The sequence below is a fragment of the Diabrotica undecimpunctata genome, chromosome 9, assembly GCF_040954645.1.
Source record: "Diabrotica undecimpunctata isolate CICGRU chromosome 9, icDiaUnde3, whole genome shotgun sequence".
NCBI classification, from domain to species: domain Eukaryota; kingdom Metazoa; phylum Arthropoda; class Insecta; order Coleoptera; family Chrysomelidae; genus Diabrotica; species Diabrotica undecimpunctata.
In genome coordinates this window covers 85,967,040-85,982,042 of record NC_092811.1, presented here as the reverse complement: position 1 = coordinate 85,982,042, position 15,003 = coordinate 85,967,040, and the positions used below count along the sequence as shown (strand labels likewise).

The window sequence follows — 15,003 nt, the reverse complement described above, 5'->3', positions numbered from 1 at the left end:
TAAGATTTTGCTCAGACTGATAAAAATTGACATTTGTAGGTGTTCTCTTTCTCGAGTGTCAAAAATAGTAAACAAATTAAATAACAATTTATATTTAATCGCTATATCCAAATACAGTAGACAACATTAGAGCTTTTAAGTGGGGTTAATAATGTGTTATTATCTAACGGCGAGATTTTTTAACATGTTTTGTAACGATTTTTATTGTTTGATTGTCTTGTGATTTTCGTCCCTTTGTAAACAATTTCTTGCTGATATTATACGGTTTATTTATTCTCTTTCTATTTTCTCCATTCTTTTTTTTATATTCGTAAATATTATTATAACAAAGATATCTGGGTATTCTTCGTGTTAATAACTGTGTTTTTGATTGCATATTGGAGTATCCGACTTCGATTATTTTATAAGTATAATAACCTGTGTATACATAGATATATATATATATATATATATATATATATATATATATATATATATATATATATATATATATATATATATATATATATATTGTTCTGAAGCTATTTTCTTGTGGCATGTTAGAGTAATTACTATTTAAATAGGAATAAACCACAATTAAAGGTTAAAGTAAGTTTATTGACGTTTCAATTTCCACTTCGGAAATCGTTCTCAAAATATAAATATTAGTAAATTAAACAAATTTTGTTTTTTGTTACTTGGTGAAAAATTCTTTTAATAATTTAATTTTCTCTGACTGATTTATATTGACAATTCAGATCAGACAATTCGATTCCCTTTTTCAGGATATTCTAAAAATGTAGTTTTAGTGAGAGTGTTTAGATTTAGATAAAACTTACTTACTGCTTTTGGTTACAAATTAATTCTATTTACTTTGATAAACATTAAGATTTTAAAAGACGCACTTTTAAATAATTAAACATAAGACAATTTTCACACTACACGAACTAAACACGAATATTATAATTTGCTTATTCTGTCTATCTTTCCTTAACTCCAGCGGCAGCTATCAACAAAAACTACTACTAATTTTAATAATATATATTATACGTCCTATTTGTAAATTTGTCTATAGTAAATCAATTTTTATCCAAAGTACCCTATGATATCTCTTATGTCGCTATGAGTTCAATAATAATGAAGATACTGTGTAGTGCTCATTTGGTAGTCGCCTTGTTTGTTTTTCTTAATATATCTTAATATATTCGTTATAATATCCTCCTCCTATATTTGCTATGTCGTATGTTGGGATTCGATCAGTCGTTTATTTTGTACTCAGGCAGAGGCCTTCTTTAAGTCTTCTTCTTTTGGTGGCTATTCGTTTTGAATACTGGCGATCATTCTGGCTATAATTATTTTATTAACTGATGCTTTAAAGATATTAGTTGTTATTGTGGAGAATGATTTCCTCAGCTTTTTTAGCCATGATATTTTTCTTCTCCCAATTCCTCGTCTTCCGAATACTCTTCGTAGTACAGTCTCGTTGTTTATCTTGTCCGTCCATGATATCCTTAGGATTTTTCTGTACAGCCACATCTCGAAGGCTTCAAGTTTTTTCTCCATCGCTTCAGTAAGTGTCCAGGATTCAACTCCGTAGTATAATATCGAGAAGATATAATATTGTAGAAGCCTTACTTTTATCTCCAGATTAAGGTTGTGGCTTTTAAAGAGTTTGCCCATGTTGTTGAATGCACTCCTAGCCTTCTCTATTCTACATTCTACTTCTTGTAAGTGATCTCATTGTTCGTTTACTATTGTTTTAAGATAAGTAAACTGTTTTACACGGTCCACTGATGTACTCTTTATAAGCAGTTGGGCGTCTCTAATTTTAATTTTGCTGAAGACCATAAATTTAGTTTTTGACATGTTTACTTGTAGTCCAAATCTTTCACTTGCTTCATTTACTTTGTTTATTAGTTGCTATGAACTATTTAAACTGTCTGCACAAATAACGGTGTCATCTGCATAGCGGATGTTGTTTAGGCGTTCTCCATTTAAAAGAATTCCATGTTCGCAATTTTCCAAGGCATCTCTAAATATGTCCTCTGAATATAGGTTGAATACTATAGGTGAAAGTGTATATCCTTGTCTAACGCCTCGCAGAATCTGTATCGCTTCCGTCGGTTCATCTCCAAAATTTGTTCTTATTGTGGCTGATTTTTTCAAGTATAAATTTTGTATTATACGCCGATCTTTATCATCTATTTGGGCTTTTGTTAGAACATCCATCATTTTTCGGTGTTGAACTGTGTCAAATGCCTTTTGTTAGTTCACAAAGCAGGTGTAGATATCGCAAGTCATATCTCTGTATCTTTGGAATAATACCTGTAGACTAAACAGTGCATCTCTCGTACCTACGCCTTTCATGAATCCAAACTGTGTGTCTTGTATTCTATCTTCGCATAGCTTGTATACTCTGCGATGTATAATTTTAAAAAAACGTTTTAGTGTATGGCTCATTAGACTTATTAACCTATATTCTCCGCACTTTTTCGCTTCCCGTTTCTTTGGTAACGTCAATAGGTTAGGCAGTTTTCTTTAAGTCAATAAATCAAAATTTGTCTTAAAGTAAATCTATTTTTATCCATAGCCTTCTCCGATATCTCATATATCGCTAAACGTTCATTAATAATAAAGAGTGTAGTGCCCTTTTGGTAGTCGTCTTGTTTGTTTTTCTATCCTAATATAATTGTTATATTCTCCCCGTTTATTTGCTATGTTACATGCTAGGATATCATCAGATAAATAACGAAAAAATTGATGATCATTTGGAAATACGGTGTTAAATGTTTTTACTGTAAAATAAAAATGAGTGTTTAATATACTTAATTCTTAAAAATTACTGTTCTTAAAATGTGTGGTGAATTCAATATATATATATATATATATATATATATATATATATACATAGATATATATATATATATATATAATATATATATTTATATACATATATATATATATATATATATATATATATATATATAATATATATATATATATATATATATATATATATATTATATATATATATATATATATATATGTATATATATATATTATATATATATATATATATATATATATATATATATATATATCTATGTATATATATACATATACATAGATATATATATATATATATATATATATATATAATATATATATATATATATATATACATATATATATATATATATATATATATATATATATATATAATATATATATATATATATATATATATATATATATATATATATATATATATATATATATATATATATATATATATATATATATATAATAATGTGATATCAAGAATTTCAATTTTAAAACTTTACCAAAAATTTATATAAAACATTACAAAAATTTTTAATTTATGATTTATATCACACCTTTCAATTTTGTTATCTCAGGTTTTACTCGTGCTTCAATATCTATACTTTACAGCTGATGGGTTAGGTCCAAGGAATAACGAAATAAAACAACATAATATGATATGAAGATAATGTAATAAAATAAACTGATTTAAAATACCTCCAAAAATTATTAGCATACAATGTTTATCAAACAAAATTCGTTCTACGTACGCGAACCTTCAATAATGCATGGATAATATAATACAATTACAATCTAAAATCCAGCTTATTATTCTACATAAACAAATCAAATAATATTCAGTGTCCTTCCTAATGCAATTTTGATATATCGATTGTACCAAGAAAAATTTATATGAATTATCCTATTTTCTCCACAGCTCCGTGTCCTCTTTCAGAACAAATTTGATCTCCTTCGACTATCGAAAACTTATTCACACGTTACTAATATGATATAATATTATTTTACCCAAAATTCTCAAATTTAATATATTATGAATGTTTCTCCCGTTGAAACGCTTCCTCTGCCTTGAGTTGTCCAATTCCTCGTTCTATGCAAAATGAACTAGTTCTCAGCAGCCTTCTATGTAATTGGCAATATTAAACAAGATATTACAATTTAGTGTCTTCAATGCTCTCCTTCGAATGCACGTATCTTTCCAATGATGCCAGCCTCTTTTCCTCTCGCCAAACTTATACGTAGAATACAAGTAGGAAAAGTTTACTTACAAATTTGTACCAGATCAGCTACCGTCGGACACACTTACTTCACCAACTCACAACTTATTCTTTATCACTTACTACCCCTGGATACCACCTCGAAAACCAACCATTCACATTAAGAAACTGGAACTAACTAACTCTCTCATCTCCTCTATTCATCCATCCAACCTCTCATTATACACACCCACATCCACTTTCCAAATTCTCGGCCAATCAGAAATTTGCATAACACTCCCACATAACATCACAAATACCTACAAACTTTCCTAATTCATATTATTTCTACAAGGACACTTAATTTCTACTGGGTATTTACATATTCCGAACAATCATTTATTTATTAACTATTTTTATTGTCGTGATTTCATCGTTTATTTAATATTTTTACTCTTCAATTTTGAATACCACAACAATATATATATATATATATATATATATATATATATATATATATATATATATATATATTGTTGGATATATATAAGGAGAGAGGACAAGGGGATTATACTTCGCGATGTAGTAGTAGTACAATTAGGTTAGTACAATTAAACCTAGAGCTGAAATTAATACTATTACAGGAATTAATATAAAACTCAACAGTCTTCCGCGTTGAACCGCGTCGATTATCATTGCGCCGAGCTTTCGACATTCTCTTTAATGTTTTCTTCGGGGCTTTCGAGTCTCCCGATCCCCTAGACTCTACTACACTGATCACTAATCAATGCATTACAGTAATATTGTGTGTATAATAACATTAAATATTTATTCTGCTATTTTATCGTAACACACTTGAATTTCTTTGATAATTTACACAATAGGAAATTGCGGTTGCTCGCAAAATCTGTTAAATTGTGACGGTTAGTTTCTATTTATAGAATTCATTAATTTGTTGGACAATAATTAATCGATAACAGTAGAAAAGTTACTAATTCTATTTAAAGTGCAAACGATCATATACAGTTTCTCACAGCTTAAATGATGCAGTCGCTACTCAACAAAACTAGCTTGTGTCATTACACAACTTATCAATTTGAAATTTGCGAAGTAGTCGTTGCATTAAATTCATATTGCAGTTCATTTTGTCTAATTTCGCATTTAAAAGTATCAGCAAGTAACAAAATTATTTAAGAATGTTTCGCCGAACTACGATTAGTGAAAAAAATTTAATTATTAATTTAAGTTAGCGGTATGTTGAGGAATGACTACTCCTTATTCTTTCTTCGAACAATCTAGTTGCTTTGAAGTTGTTCGAAACACACGTATGGTTGGGACATGTAAGGCCATAAAGTACGTCCAATTTTAGACATTATCTCGGACTTAGTTGTTGCGCATTTTATAATGTTAAAAGTACCATACATCATCGTGTTACTTGTTCGAAATTTCTTCTCATTGTCATATTTTTATGTACGTTTTGTTTATGTTTTCTTTTGAAATTGCACAAATTCTTTAAGATACAAAGACTATTTAGGAACCACACCATTATTGTTTTTGTTCATTTCAAAATTGCTTTTTTACGTATAAAAACCTTGTTTATTAAACAGTTTCTTCTCCTTCCTATGTTGTCGATATTAACGGAAGTTAGCGACCACATTTATAAAAGCTTCTCTCTCTTTTGCAATGTGGAATAATGCGTCTACAGTCATGTTTGTCCAATCTCGAATATTTCGCAGCCATGACTTCCTCTTTCTACCTATTCCTTTTTTGCCATGGACTCTACCCTGCATGATGACCTGCAGAAGTCTATATTTATCATTCCTCAGTATGTGTCCAAGTGTCCATTAAACAGTTTAATGTTTGTATTTTATCTATTCTCCTATTTATCGTTATTCTACTTTATTCTAATTGTCTAAATCTACTACTAGCTTCGAAATATTCCCTGCTTTTTACCGAGAGGAAGCTGAGTTTCAACCTGAGATATAATTTGTTTAGTGTCATTCAAATTATCATAATTGTTTTTAATGGATAAAGCTTATGAAAGAATAGAGTTTCTTCGTTTCACATTTTCGCATTTTTGTCAAGATTATGTCTGTCCAGGTAGATTGCTAACATCTAGCGACAGTGTTACAACTCCTACGGTATTTTCTTTTGCCTTTGCTGCTTATTCGTTTCGAATATTGTAGTGGTCACTCGGGCTACAATTATTCTGCTTATTTGTCCTTAACTTAGTTGTTGTTGCAGATAAACCATTTCCTTAGGTTTGTTCACCAGGATATTCGTCCTCTCCCAATTCCTCGCTTTTCGAATACTATTAGAAGCTTATTTGTAGTATTTATAGTATAAATAATTACAATAGAGAGATTTATAGTCTCTCATTATGTATTCGAGACAGTCTGCCTTCTAATCATATACATCAATTTTCTTTCTTTCCTCGTTCTTCTTCGGATAGTCTCGTATCCTAGGATAATAGAGGAATGCACTTCCTATTAGAAGTGAAATTTGTTTTATGTTTAGTACTAATAGTTTTATAATTGTAGTGATGTATATTTAGTATATAATTATGTATCAATAATCTATTATCGCTTGTAAATTTATTTTTTATTGTGTCAATATTGTAAATGTATAGTTTTTTGTAGTCTTTTAAGTGTGTCCTTCGTTTTGTAACCGAAGGAGTGTTTACGGTTTCAGAATTTGTGCAGTGAGTCGCAAGTACAAAGTATGTTTTATTGGCACCTATGCCAACGCGGGGAGAATGTTGCAGTTTCGCAACTGTATGTAAACAGTGGTAAAATATTAACAGACTTTTTGTTAGTTTTGATTCGCCCCGTATATTTGGTCAAGATTCCCTGTACAAAAACAGAGACGCTATAGAATAATAAAGGATTGTAATACATTGTTGCAGACAAAAGACTGTTCTTTCATACATTGTATGTTATGTATTTATTTATCGTATAGCAATTACAACACATTTAGAACAAAATTACAAACATTAGTAATATAGATATATGACAAACTTTAAATATTTACAAACAAACATCAAGTGTATTAATATAATCAATTGTCACGGACACTCTTCAATAATGTGGTCGATGGTTTGGTTCTCCCCACATTTACATTAAGGAGACGTGTTCTTTCCCCATTTATGTAGCATGTATGCACATCTGTCATGTCTGGTTCGGATCCTATTTAGAGTGGACCATGTTTTGCGTGGAAGATCAAAACCTGGTGACTTGTGGGTAATACAGGGCATGTTATTTTGCCATGCGTTCTATTCTTGGGACCATGCATTCGTGATATTGAATTCCTCATGTATCATTCTTGCCGTTTTCATTGGTGGTTTTCTAGAACGGAGACGGGCATTTCGTGCATCCTCGGTATCTTGGCGGATCGGCAGCTTTATATTGTTCATGATCTTTTTGTATGCACGTGTAAGTGCGTCAAGTCGTCGTAAATGTGGAGGTGGGATGTGGAAGGTTTATATTGTTCATGATCTTTTTGTATTCACGTGTAAGTGGGTCAAGTCGTCGTAAATGTGGAGGTGAGATGTGACATAATACTGGAAGCCATTGGGTGGGAGTTGATTTAATTGTACCAGCTATCATCCTCAGAGTGCTGTTCAGCTGAGTGTCGACCTTTTTTATGTGTGGACTGTGTAGCCAAACTGGAGCACAATATTCAGCGGTAGAGAAAACAAGGGCTAAGGCAGTAGAGCGGAGAGTGGAAGCCGATGCTCTCCAGGTGGTACCGCAGAGCTTCTGTATAATGTTATTTATTGTACTCAACTTTTGGGCAGTTTTTGTTAAATGCTCTTTAAATGATAGCGTTCTGTCTAGTGTTACGCCCAGGTACTTCGGTGTTTTGTTGTGGGTAAGTGTGGTATTTTCAAACCGTATGTTGAGCTCCTTTCCAGTAAGTTTATTCTTCGGGTGAAAGCAACTAACTTCTGTTTTGGATGCATTTGGTTAAAGTCGCCGCTTGCGAAAATATTTGCCCAATATATATAAGTCTGCCGTCAGAACGTCTTCAGACGTTTCTAGTGTTCTGAATCGTGTAGTGAGGGCCCAGTAATCGGCGTATCCGAACTTTCTTGATTGTTTTTCTGACATATCTGCTAGGTATAAGCTAAATAGTAGTGGAGAGAGCACTAACCCCTGTGGTAGGCCATTCTTAAGTTTCTTTGGTGGGCTGATATCTGTGCCCATCACTACTTGACCCATTCGGTCGTTGAGCATGCTATCTATTAGGCGTGCTATTTATTTACAGGGTATTGCACGGAGAATTTTGTATATAAGGCACTCTCTCCATACTGTATCGTAAGCTGCCGAGAGATCAATAAATGCCGCTGAAGTTTTAAGTCTTCTTTCAAAACCCGCTTTGATGTAGGTGATGAGTGACATTATCTGGTCCGCGCAACTTCGTTCTTGTCGAAAACCCGCTTGTTCGACTGGGATCACCTGGAACAGTTCTGTACTGATTCTATTATATATAAGCCTCTCTAATAGTTTGTAGATGGCAGAGAGAAGCGCAATTGGTCTGTAGTTTTTTAGGTTATCGGCGAGTTTGCCTGGCTTTAGTATGGCTATTATCTTAGAGCGCTTTAGTTCTTGTGGAATATTTCCAGTTTCCATGACGTGTGTGAAAAATCGAGCCAGCCAAACTTTTGTATGCTTCCCACAATTTTTTAGAAATTCAGGGCGAATATTATCAAATCCTGGTGCTTTTGCTGGCTTAACGTCTTTAAGAGCCTCTGATATGTCTTCGCTGGTGAAGGGGAGGGAATGCTCCGTTTCTGTGGCTACATGTTTTAAAGTTTTAAGTTCTCTCTTTACGTAGACGGTGTGTGCTTTATCCTTTGGTGCCCTGGATGTTTTTACTATATGTGATGCTACGGCATCTGGCTTTACGGGTGCCTCTAATTTTCTTAGTAATGACCATGCCTGTCTGCTTGATTTCTGGAAGTTTAGACTTTCTACCGTTTCGGTCCACTTTTGGCTTCTAGCGGCGTCTAGGCTGTAAAGTAGTTCATCCGCTGTTTCTTGGTCGCCAGTTTCAAGAAAGCTCTGATATAATTTCTCGCTATTTTCCGACCAGCCAGGAATATATTCTTTGCGATAGCTTCTTGGTATGTGTTTTTTGGCTACACTTAGCACGGCACCAACAAATCTGTGGTAGTTTTTGATATTAGGTGTAATCCACCCTAGGCATTTATTCAGATTCGCAGAGAAGTCAATCCAGTTGGTCTTTCTAAAATTCCATCTTAGACGTGGGATAGAACCAATTAAAGGGATTTGCGTCCCTACTTCTATTATTACTGGTCGATGTTGGCTGAGAGACGAAGCATAGGTCCGGGTTGTATTCTCGCCTCCATGCCGCGGATCTGAAGGTTGGTCGATCTTTGGCATCAAATAAAAGGTACAGGCGTTCGTCTTCTGCCCATTTTATTAAAGCATTCTCATTCGCATCACTATTTTTGTACTTCCACCGTTCATGATGGCTATTGTGATCTCCAACGTAAACAGCAGAGTGAGGATGTACTTCAAATACAGTCATCAGTGGAAGTAGAGATTAGCGAAGCATTTTCAATATCTTCTTTGGCATATGTGGCTGTGCCGTATCTTGGGTGGTAAGTTGCGCCTAATAGATCATAGCCCGGTATTTTGCCCCTTTTTTTTAATTGCTTTTCTGTTTCGCAGTGGGTTTCCTGTATAGCAACTAAATCAATTTTGTCATCTTTTAATAGTTTTGATAAAAACTGGCTTTTAACATAGCTTATGCCTTCTATGTTTATATGGCAAATTCGAACTATAGGTCCGATTGGTCTGGTTGTGCGGTCCTCACAAGGGCCGTTTATTTTGTTTATCATTTTTCGTTGGAAGTGTTGTTTGGTCAGGAGATCCTAGATTGTCTGACTGCCGGTATGTGCTAGTTCATTTGGCGTTACCCAGGGTGCACGTGTAGTATTCTACTACGGACGCGAACTAGCTCTACACTCCACATTGTATGTTAACAAAGAACGATAGAAAAATGAATGGCTTTCGTTAAAAGTTCAGATCGCTGGGTAATTATCGCCCATACCTAGCGTCAACTTACACAAAACAACTTTTGGCCCAACAGCCGTGTCACTCAGTCACCATCAATCACTCAAACACCATCCGTCATTCCAGCCGATAGGGGATGGAGTCTGATCAGTCAATTACACACAGTCGTCTCATCCAGTAGGGGTGACCGCTGCTCAATGAGTTAGAGATAGTCGTTCAAGCCAGTAGGGTTGTTGTTCGTGACAAGTACATGTGACTTGTATATTGGCTAGTTACATTTATTGCGAAATCGTATAGTTATGCTGAACTATTTAATATTGTGTTGCGTTAAACTTTAATCATTCAAAGAATTTGTGTACTTTAGATTCGAATATGATTATACGTATCAAAACCTGCGTAAACTACCTAACATACATATCCCTTACCTCTTCATTTATCATTAACTCTTCTTATAAAGGCTTTTCAATTAAACCAACGTTGAATGTACTGCTGAATACTGTTGAAAATATTGGATTTTTACGTAGTTGTAAACAATTTCCATTAATAAGTAAGGATTTGAAGTCAAACTACATTTGTGACATGACGCTGCGCCGAACACTCGTAGCTTCTGAAAATGTATCTACCTACAGAGTTACATGAGTAAAATATTGTCTTTATTTAATTTAATATTAAGTCCTTCATTTAAAAAAGAAATTAAGGTCATTTGATATTTCACTTATTTCAAAATATTACTGCATAAATATATTATAGTACTTTTATCCTACATTTTTTTCTAAGAATGTTACCAAAACGTCGAGAATTATATTCCTAATATTAATGATGTAACGCCAATGAAATAAATACAATTCTAAGAACTGATATAATGCTAAGAACATATTGTTTCACTCAATTTATCAAGAACATAAAAACTTTCATACTATAAATTGTGAAATTAATTAAAATTTTATCAACTCAAGCGTTTAACATATTAGTCACTGCAAATATTTTTCAATATATTTTATATGTGTGTACATTCCGACTAAAATAACATAACTGAATAAATTAAAATAAAGAAAAGCATAATAGAATCTCGATCATCCGAGTAAAGGATCAACATGGTGTTACGTTGTCTCTGTGGGCTTTTAATAATATTGATGACCAGTTTATTTTTAATATCTTTTATTAAAGACCAACTAAACTTAATACATGATTATATCTAACGAGCCATCTTTTCTCCCTGCTGTCCGTTGTCCATCTCCTTCACCTGTCACTCATGTTAAGGTAGGTTTTTCAAATATTAAGGTAGGTTCACATAACATAACATGCCCCTTTTTTTTACAAAAAAAAACTAAACTATCCCAACAACCTAAATCTACCCGCAACACTACACTGCCGCATTACTCTTCTGAAAATGAAAACCTTTTTGGTCTATTTACAATTCGACCACTCGTAATTCTGTAGCCGCCGCTAATAACCATTATGGTGGATGCGGCTGTAATTTCTAAATAAAAAAAAAAAAATTCGACCACTCCTGGTACAAAATTGATTACTTACATTTAGTCTATGTGACCTATTTAAGCTAACATTTAAATTGTCATAACTTTGATTTGAAATTGATGTATCGTTGTTCATATTTGGAGCCTCATACAAATTGGAGCTAGCTGCTGTACTATTTTCATGCTTAACTATCACCTCACTATTTTGTCTACTAATTGTACTGGCAGGCTTTAATATGTGTTGTCTGTTCCTACGATAATGTACACCTTCAGGTGTTCTGACGACATATGATCTTGGAGAAGGACCTATTTCTATCACAGTAGCTGGTAAACACGGTGATGATGGAACCTTTTTATAAAATACATTTTCTCCAACAAACAGATTCGGTAAGTTTCTAGCTGACCTATCATGATATTCTTATACTTTCCTTTCTTTTTCCTTAATAAATTTGTTATATTCGTCCCTATCAATTGTTTTTGGTATGAGTATTCTTTAACTAACAGGTAATTTCATTCTTAAATTACGTGACATTAATAACTGAGCTGGAGAATAACCACATTCTAACGTTGTATTTCTGTATTGCAACATTCCCTGATATGGATCAGAGCCTGACTTTATACACTTATTAAAAATATTCTTTACAGTTTGAACTATCCTCTCTACCAAACCATTACTTTTTGGATAATAAGGACTAGAACTTTGATAAGTAATGTCCCAATCTACTAAAAATGACTGAAATTTTTTTGATGAGAATGGGGGACCATTATCAGACATTAAGATCAATGGTATTCCATGTCTCGCAAATATAGACTTCATTGTACTAATTACCTTTTTTGCTGAAGTATTATTTAAAGGCGCTATTTCAAAGTATTTAGAATAATAATCTACTAATAATATATATGTGACTTTACTATAATAAAAAAAAATCAACACCAATTTTCTGCCAAGGCAAAGTTGGTATTTCATGTGGTAATAGTTGTTCTGGACTATTTGATCTATGATATTCAATACATACTGGACACTGTTCAACTTTATTCTTTATATCTACTGTCATGCCTGGCCAAAAAACTACTGTACGTGCTTGTCGAATACATTTTTCATATCCTAAATGACCTTCATGAATTATTTCTAATATAACTTGACGCAATGACTCAGGAATTATTATTTGATTTCCTCTAAAGACTAATCCATCCACAGCATGTATTTCATGATTGAAATTGTAATACGGTTTAACCTCCGTTTCCAATTTATTTTTCGAACTTGGCCAACCTTCATTATAATATCTTATTATTGACTGTAAAACTCTATCAGTTTTGGTTGCTGCCTGTATTTCCATTAATTTCTTTGAAGACACAGCTAAATTGTTAACTAATAAACTTCCATGTATACGTAACTCTTTATCTCCACTATCAGTATTATCTGGACCTTCTACCCTACTTAATGTATCTGCGATGAAAAGAAATTTTCCTGGAGTATAGCTAACTTCTAAATCATAAAGCTGTAAGTTTAGCATCATCCTTTGCAAACGTGCTGGAACCTTAGATAATGGTTTTTTAAAAACACTGACTAATGGTTTATGATCTGTTTCAACTTGAACTTTTCTACCATAAATATATTGTTTAAATCTAGTACATCCGAACTGGATTGCATATAACTCTTTCTCTATTTGTGCATAATTTGACTGAGCCTGTGACAAAGATTTAGATGCATATGCTATAGGTTTTTTGTTTTGTAAAATCACTGCACCAACTGCAAATTGTGAACTATCAACTGATAATGTTAAAGGTAAATTGTTATAAAAATATGCTAGTACTGGCGTTTGACTAATCATTTCTTTAAGCGACTCAAATTCTCTTCCATGCTCTTCTGTCCAATGAAAACTAATATTTTTTTTCAATAACAACCTTAAATGTTTTGTACGCTCTGCTAAATTATCTATGTACTCACCTAAATAATTAATCATTCCCAAAAATCTTCTAATATCAGCTACACTGTTAGGAATATACATTTGACAAATTACACTTACATTACTAGAATCTGGACATATGCCTTCTGTACTAAAAATATGACCCAAATATTTTATATCTGATAATAGAAATTTTCATTTGTCCATATTGAATTTTAAATTGAATTGTTTTGCCCTTTCTAGTATTAGTTCTAGTATTTTATTGTGACCTTCCAAAGTTTCACTATAAATTAAAATATCATCTATATATAAACAAACTCTATGTCTCCAACTATTTCATTCATTACTTTATGAAAAATTTCAGGAGCGCAGCTTATACCGTAAGGTAATCTTGTAAATCTAAACCTTCCAAAGGGTGTATTAAATGTGCATAGCTTAGAACTCTCTAAATCTAATGGTATCATCCAAAACCCTGACTGTGCATCTAGTGTTGAAAAATATTTTCGCATTTGCTAATTTTGACCTAATCTCATTAAATGTTGGTAGAGGATAATGACATCTTTTTATAGCTTTGTTTAAATTACGGCCTCCAGACAAACTCTCAAACTTTTATTACTTTTTTCGACTAAGCCTATTGAATTTACCCATTCACTTGCTTCATTGACTTTTTCTATTACTCCCGTAGACAATATTCTGTTTAATTCTTCTTTTAATTTATCATGTAAAGAAAAAGGTATTCTTCTTGGCGGTTCTATTATAGGTTTAATATTTTTATCAATTTCTAAGTGACATACATTAGGTAGACAATCTAGACCAGTAGAAACTTGTTTATTTTTCTCTATTATAGACTCATGACTTACTAGACCAACTCTTTTAATTAATTTTAATTTATGACATGTATCTAGACCCAAAATTGTTTGACACTCCAAATTCACAATAATGAACTCAATACTTTCTAACCTATTCTCAATTTCACATAACAAATTTACTTTTCCTACTATAGGTATGACATCATTTGAAAAAGACTTTAAATTTATACATGTAGGTACCAGTTCTAACTTTTCTACATTAACCTCATTAAAAATTTTTATTGACATCAGATTAGCTTGTGCACCTGTATCTAAATAACATACTACATTTATTTTATTGATTCTGACTACAATTGACCAATTCTGATTAATACTATTCTGACTAATAGTTTTAATAACAAAACATGGATCATTTCCATTATTAGATGATTGTACTGTACTTTCTCTTAAATTTATTTTATTTACTCTTTTAGTTTGACAACATTTTGCATAATGACCTTGTTTTTTACAATAATGACAAATAGCTACTAATGCTGGACATTTATTTCTATGGTTTTCACCACATCTTTGACAAACTTTTCTTACCACTTGATTATTTTCACTATTCTTACTCTGATTTGCATATCCATTATATCTTGATTTAAAATTCTGACTCGTTACCTGACTTTGACTGTTTGTGTTAGTACCATCTATGTTGTACCTTTGACTATCATCATTTCTCCAACTTGGACCTGGGACTTCATTTCTATACCTTG

At 32.3% G+C, this 15,003-nt stretch overlaps 1 protein-coding gene across 5 annotated transcripts in view; it reads left to right on the top strand.

The window, feature by feature from the left end:
- Positions 1-15,003, top strand: part of LOC140450217 (phospholipid-transporting ATPase ABCA3-like) — a 372,486-nt gene that overhangs the window by 111,687 nt on the left and 245,796 nt on the right. The window lies entirely within an intron of this gene.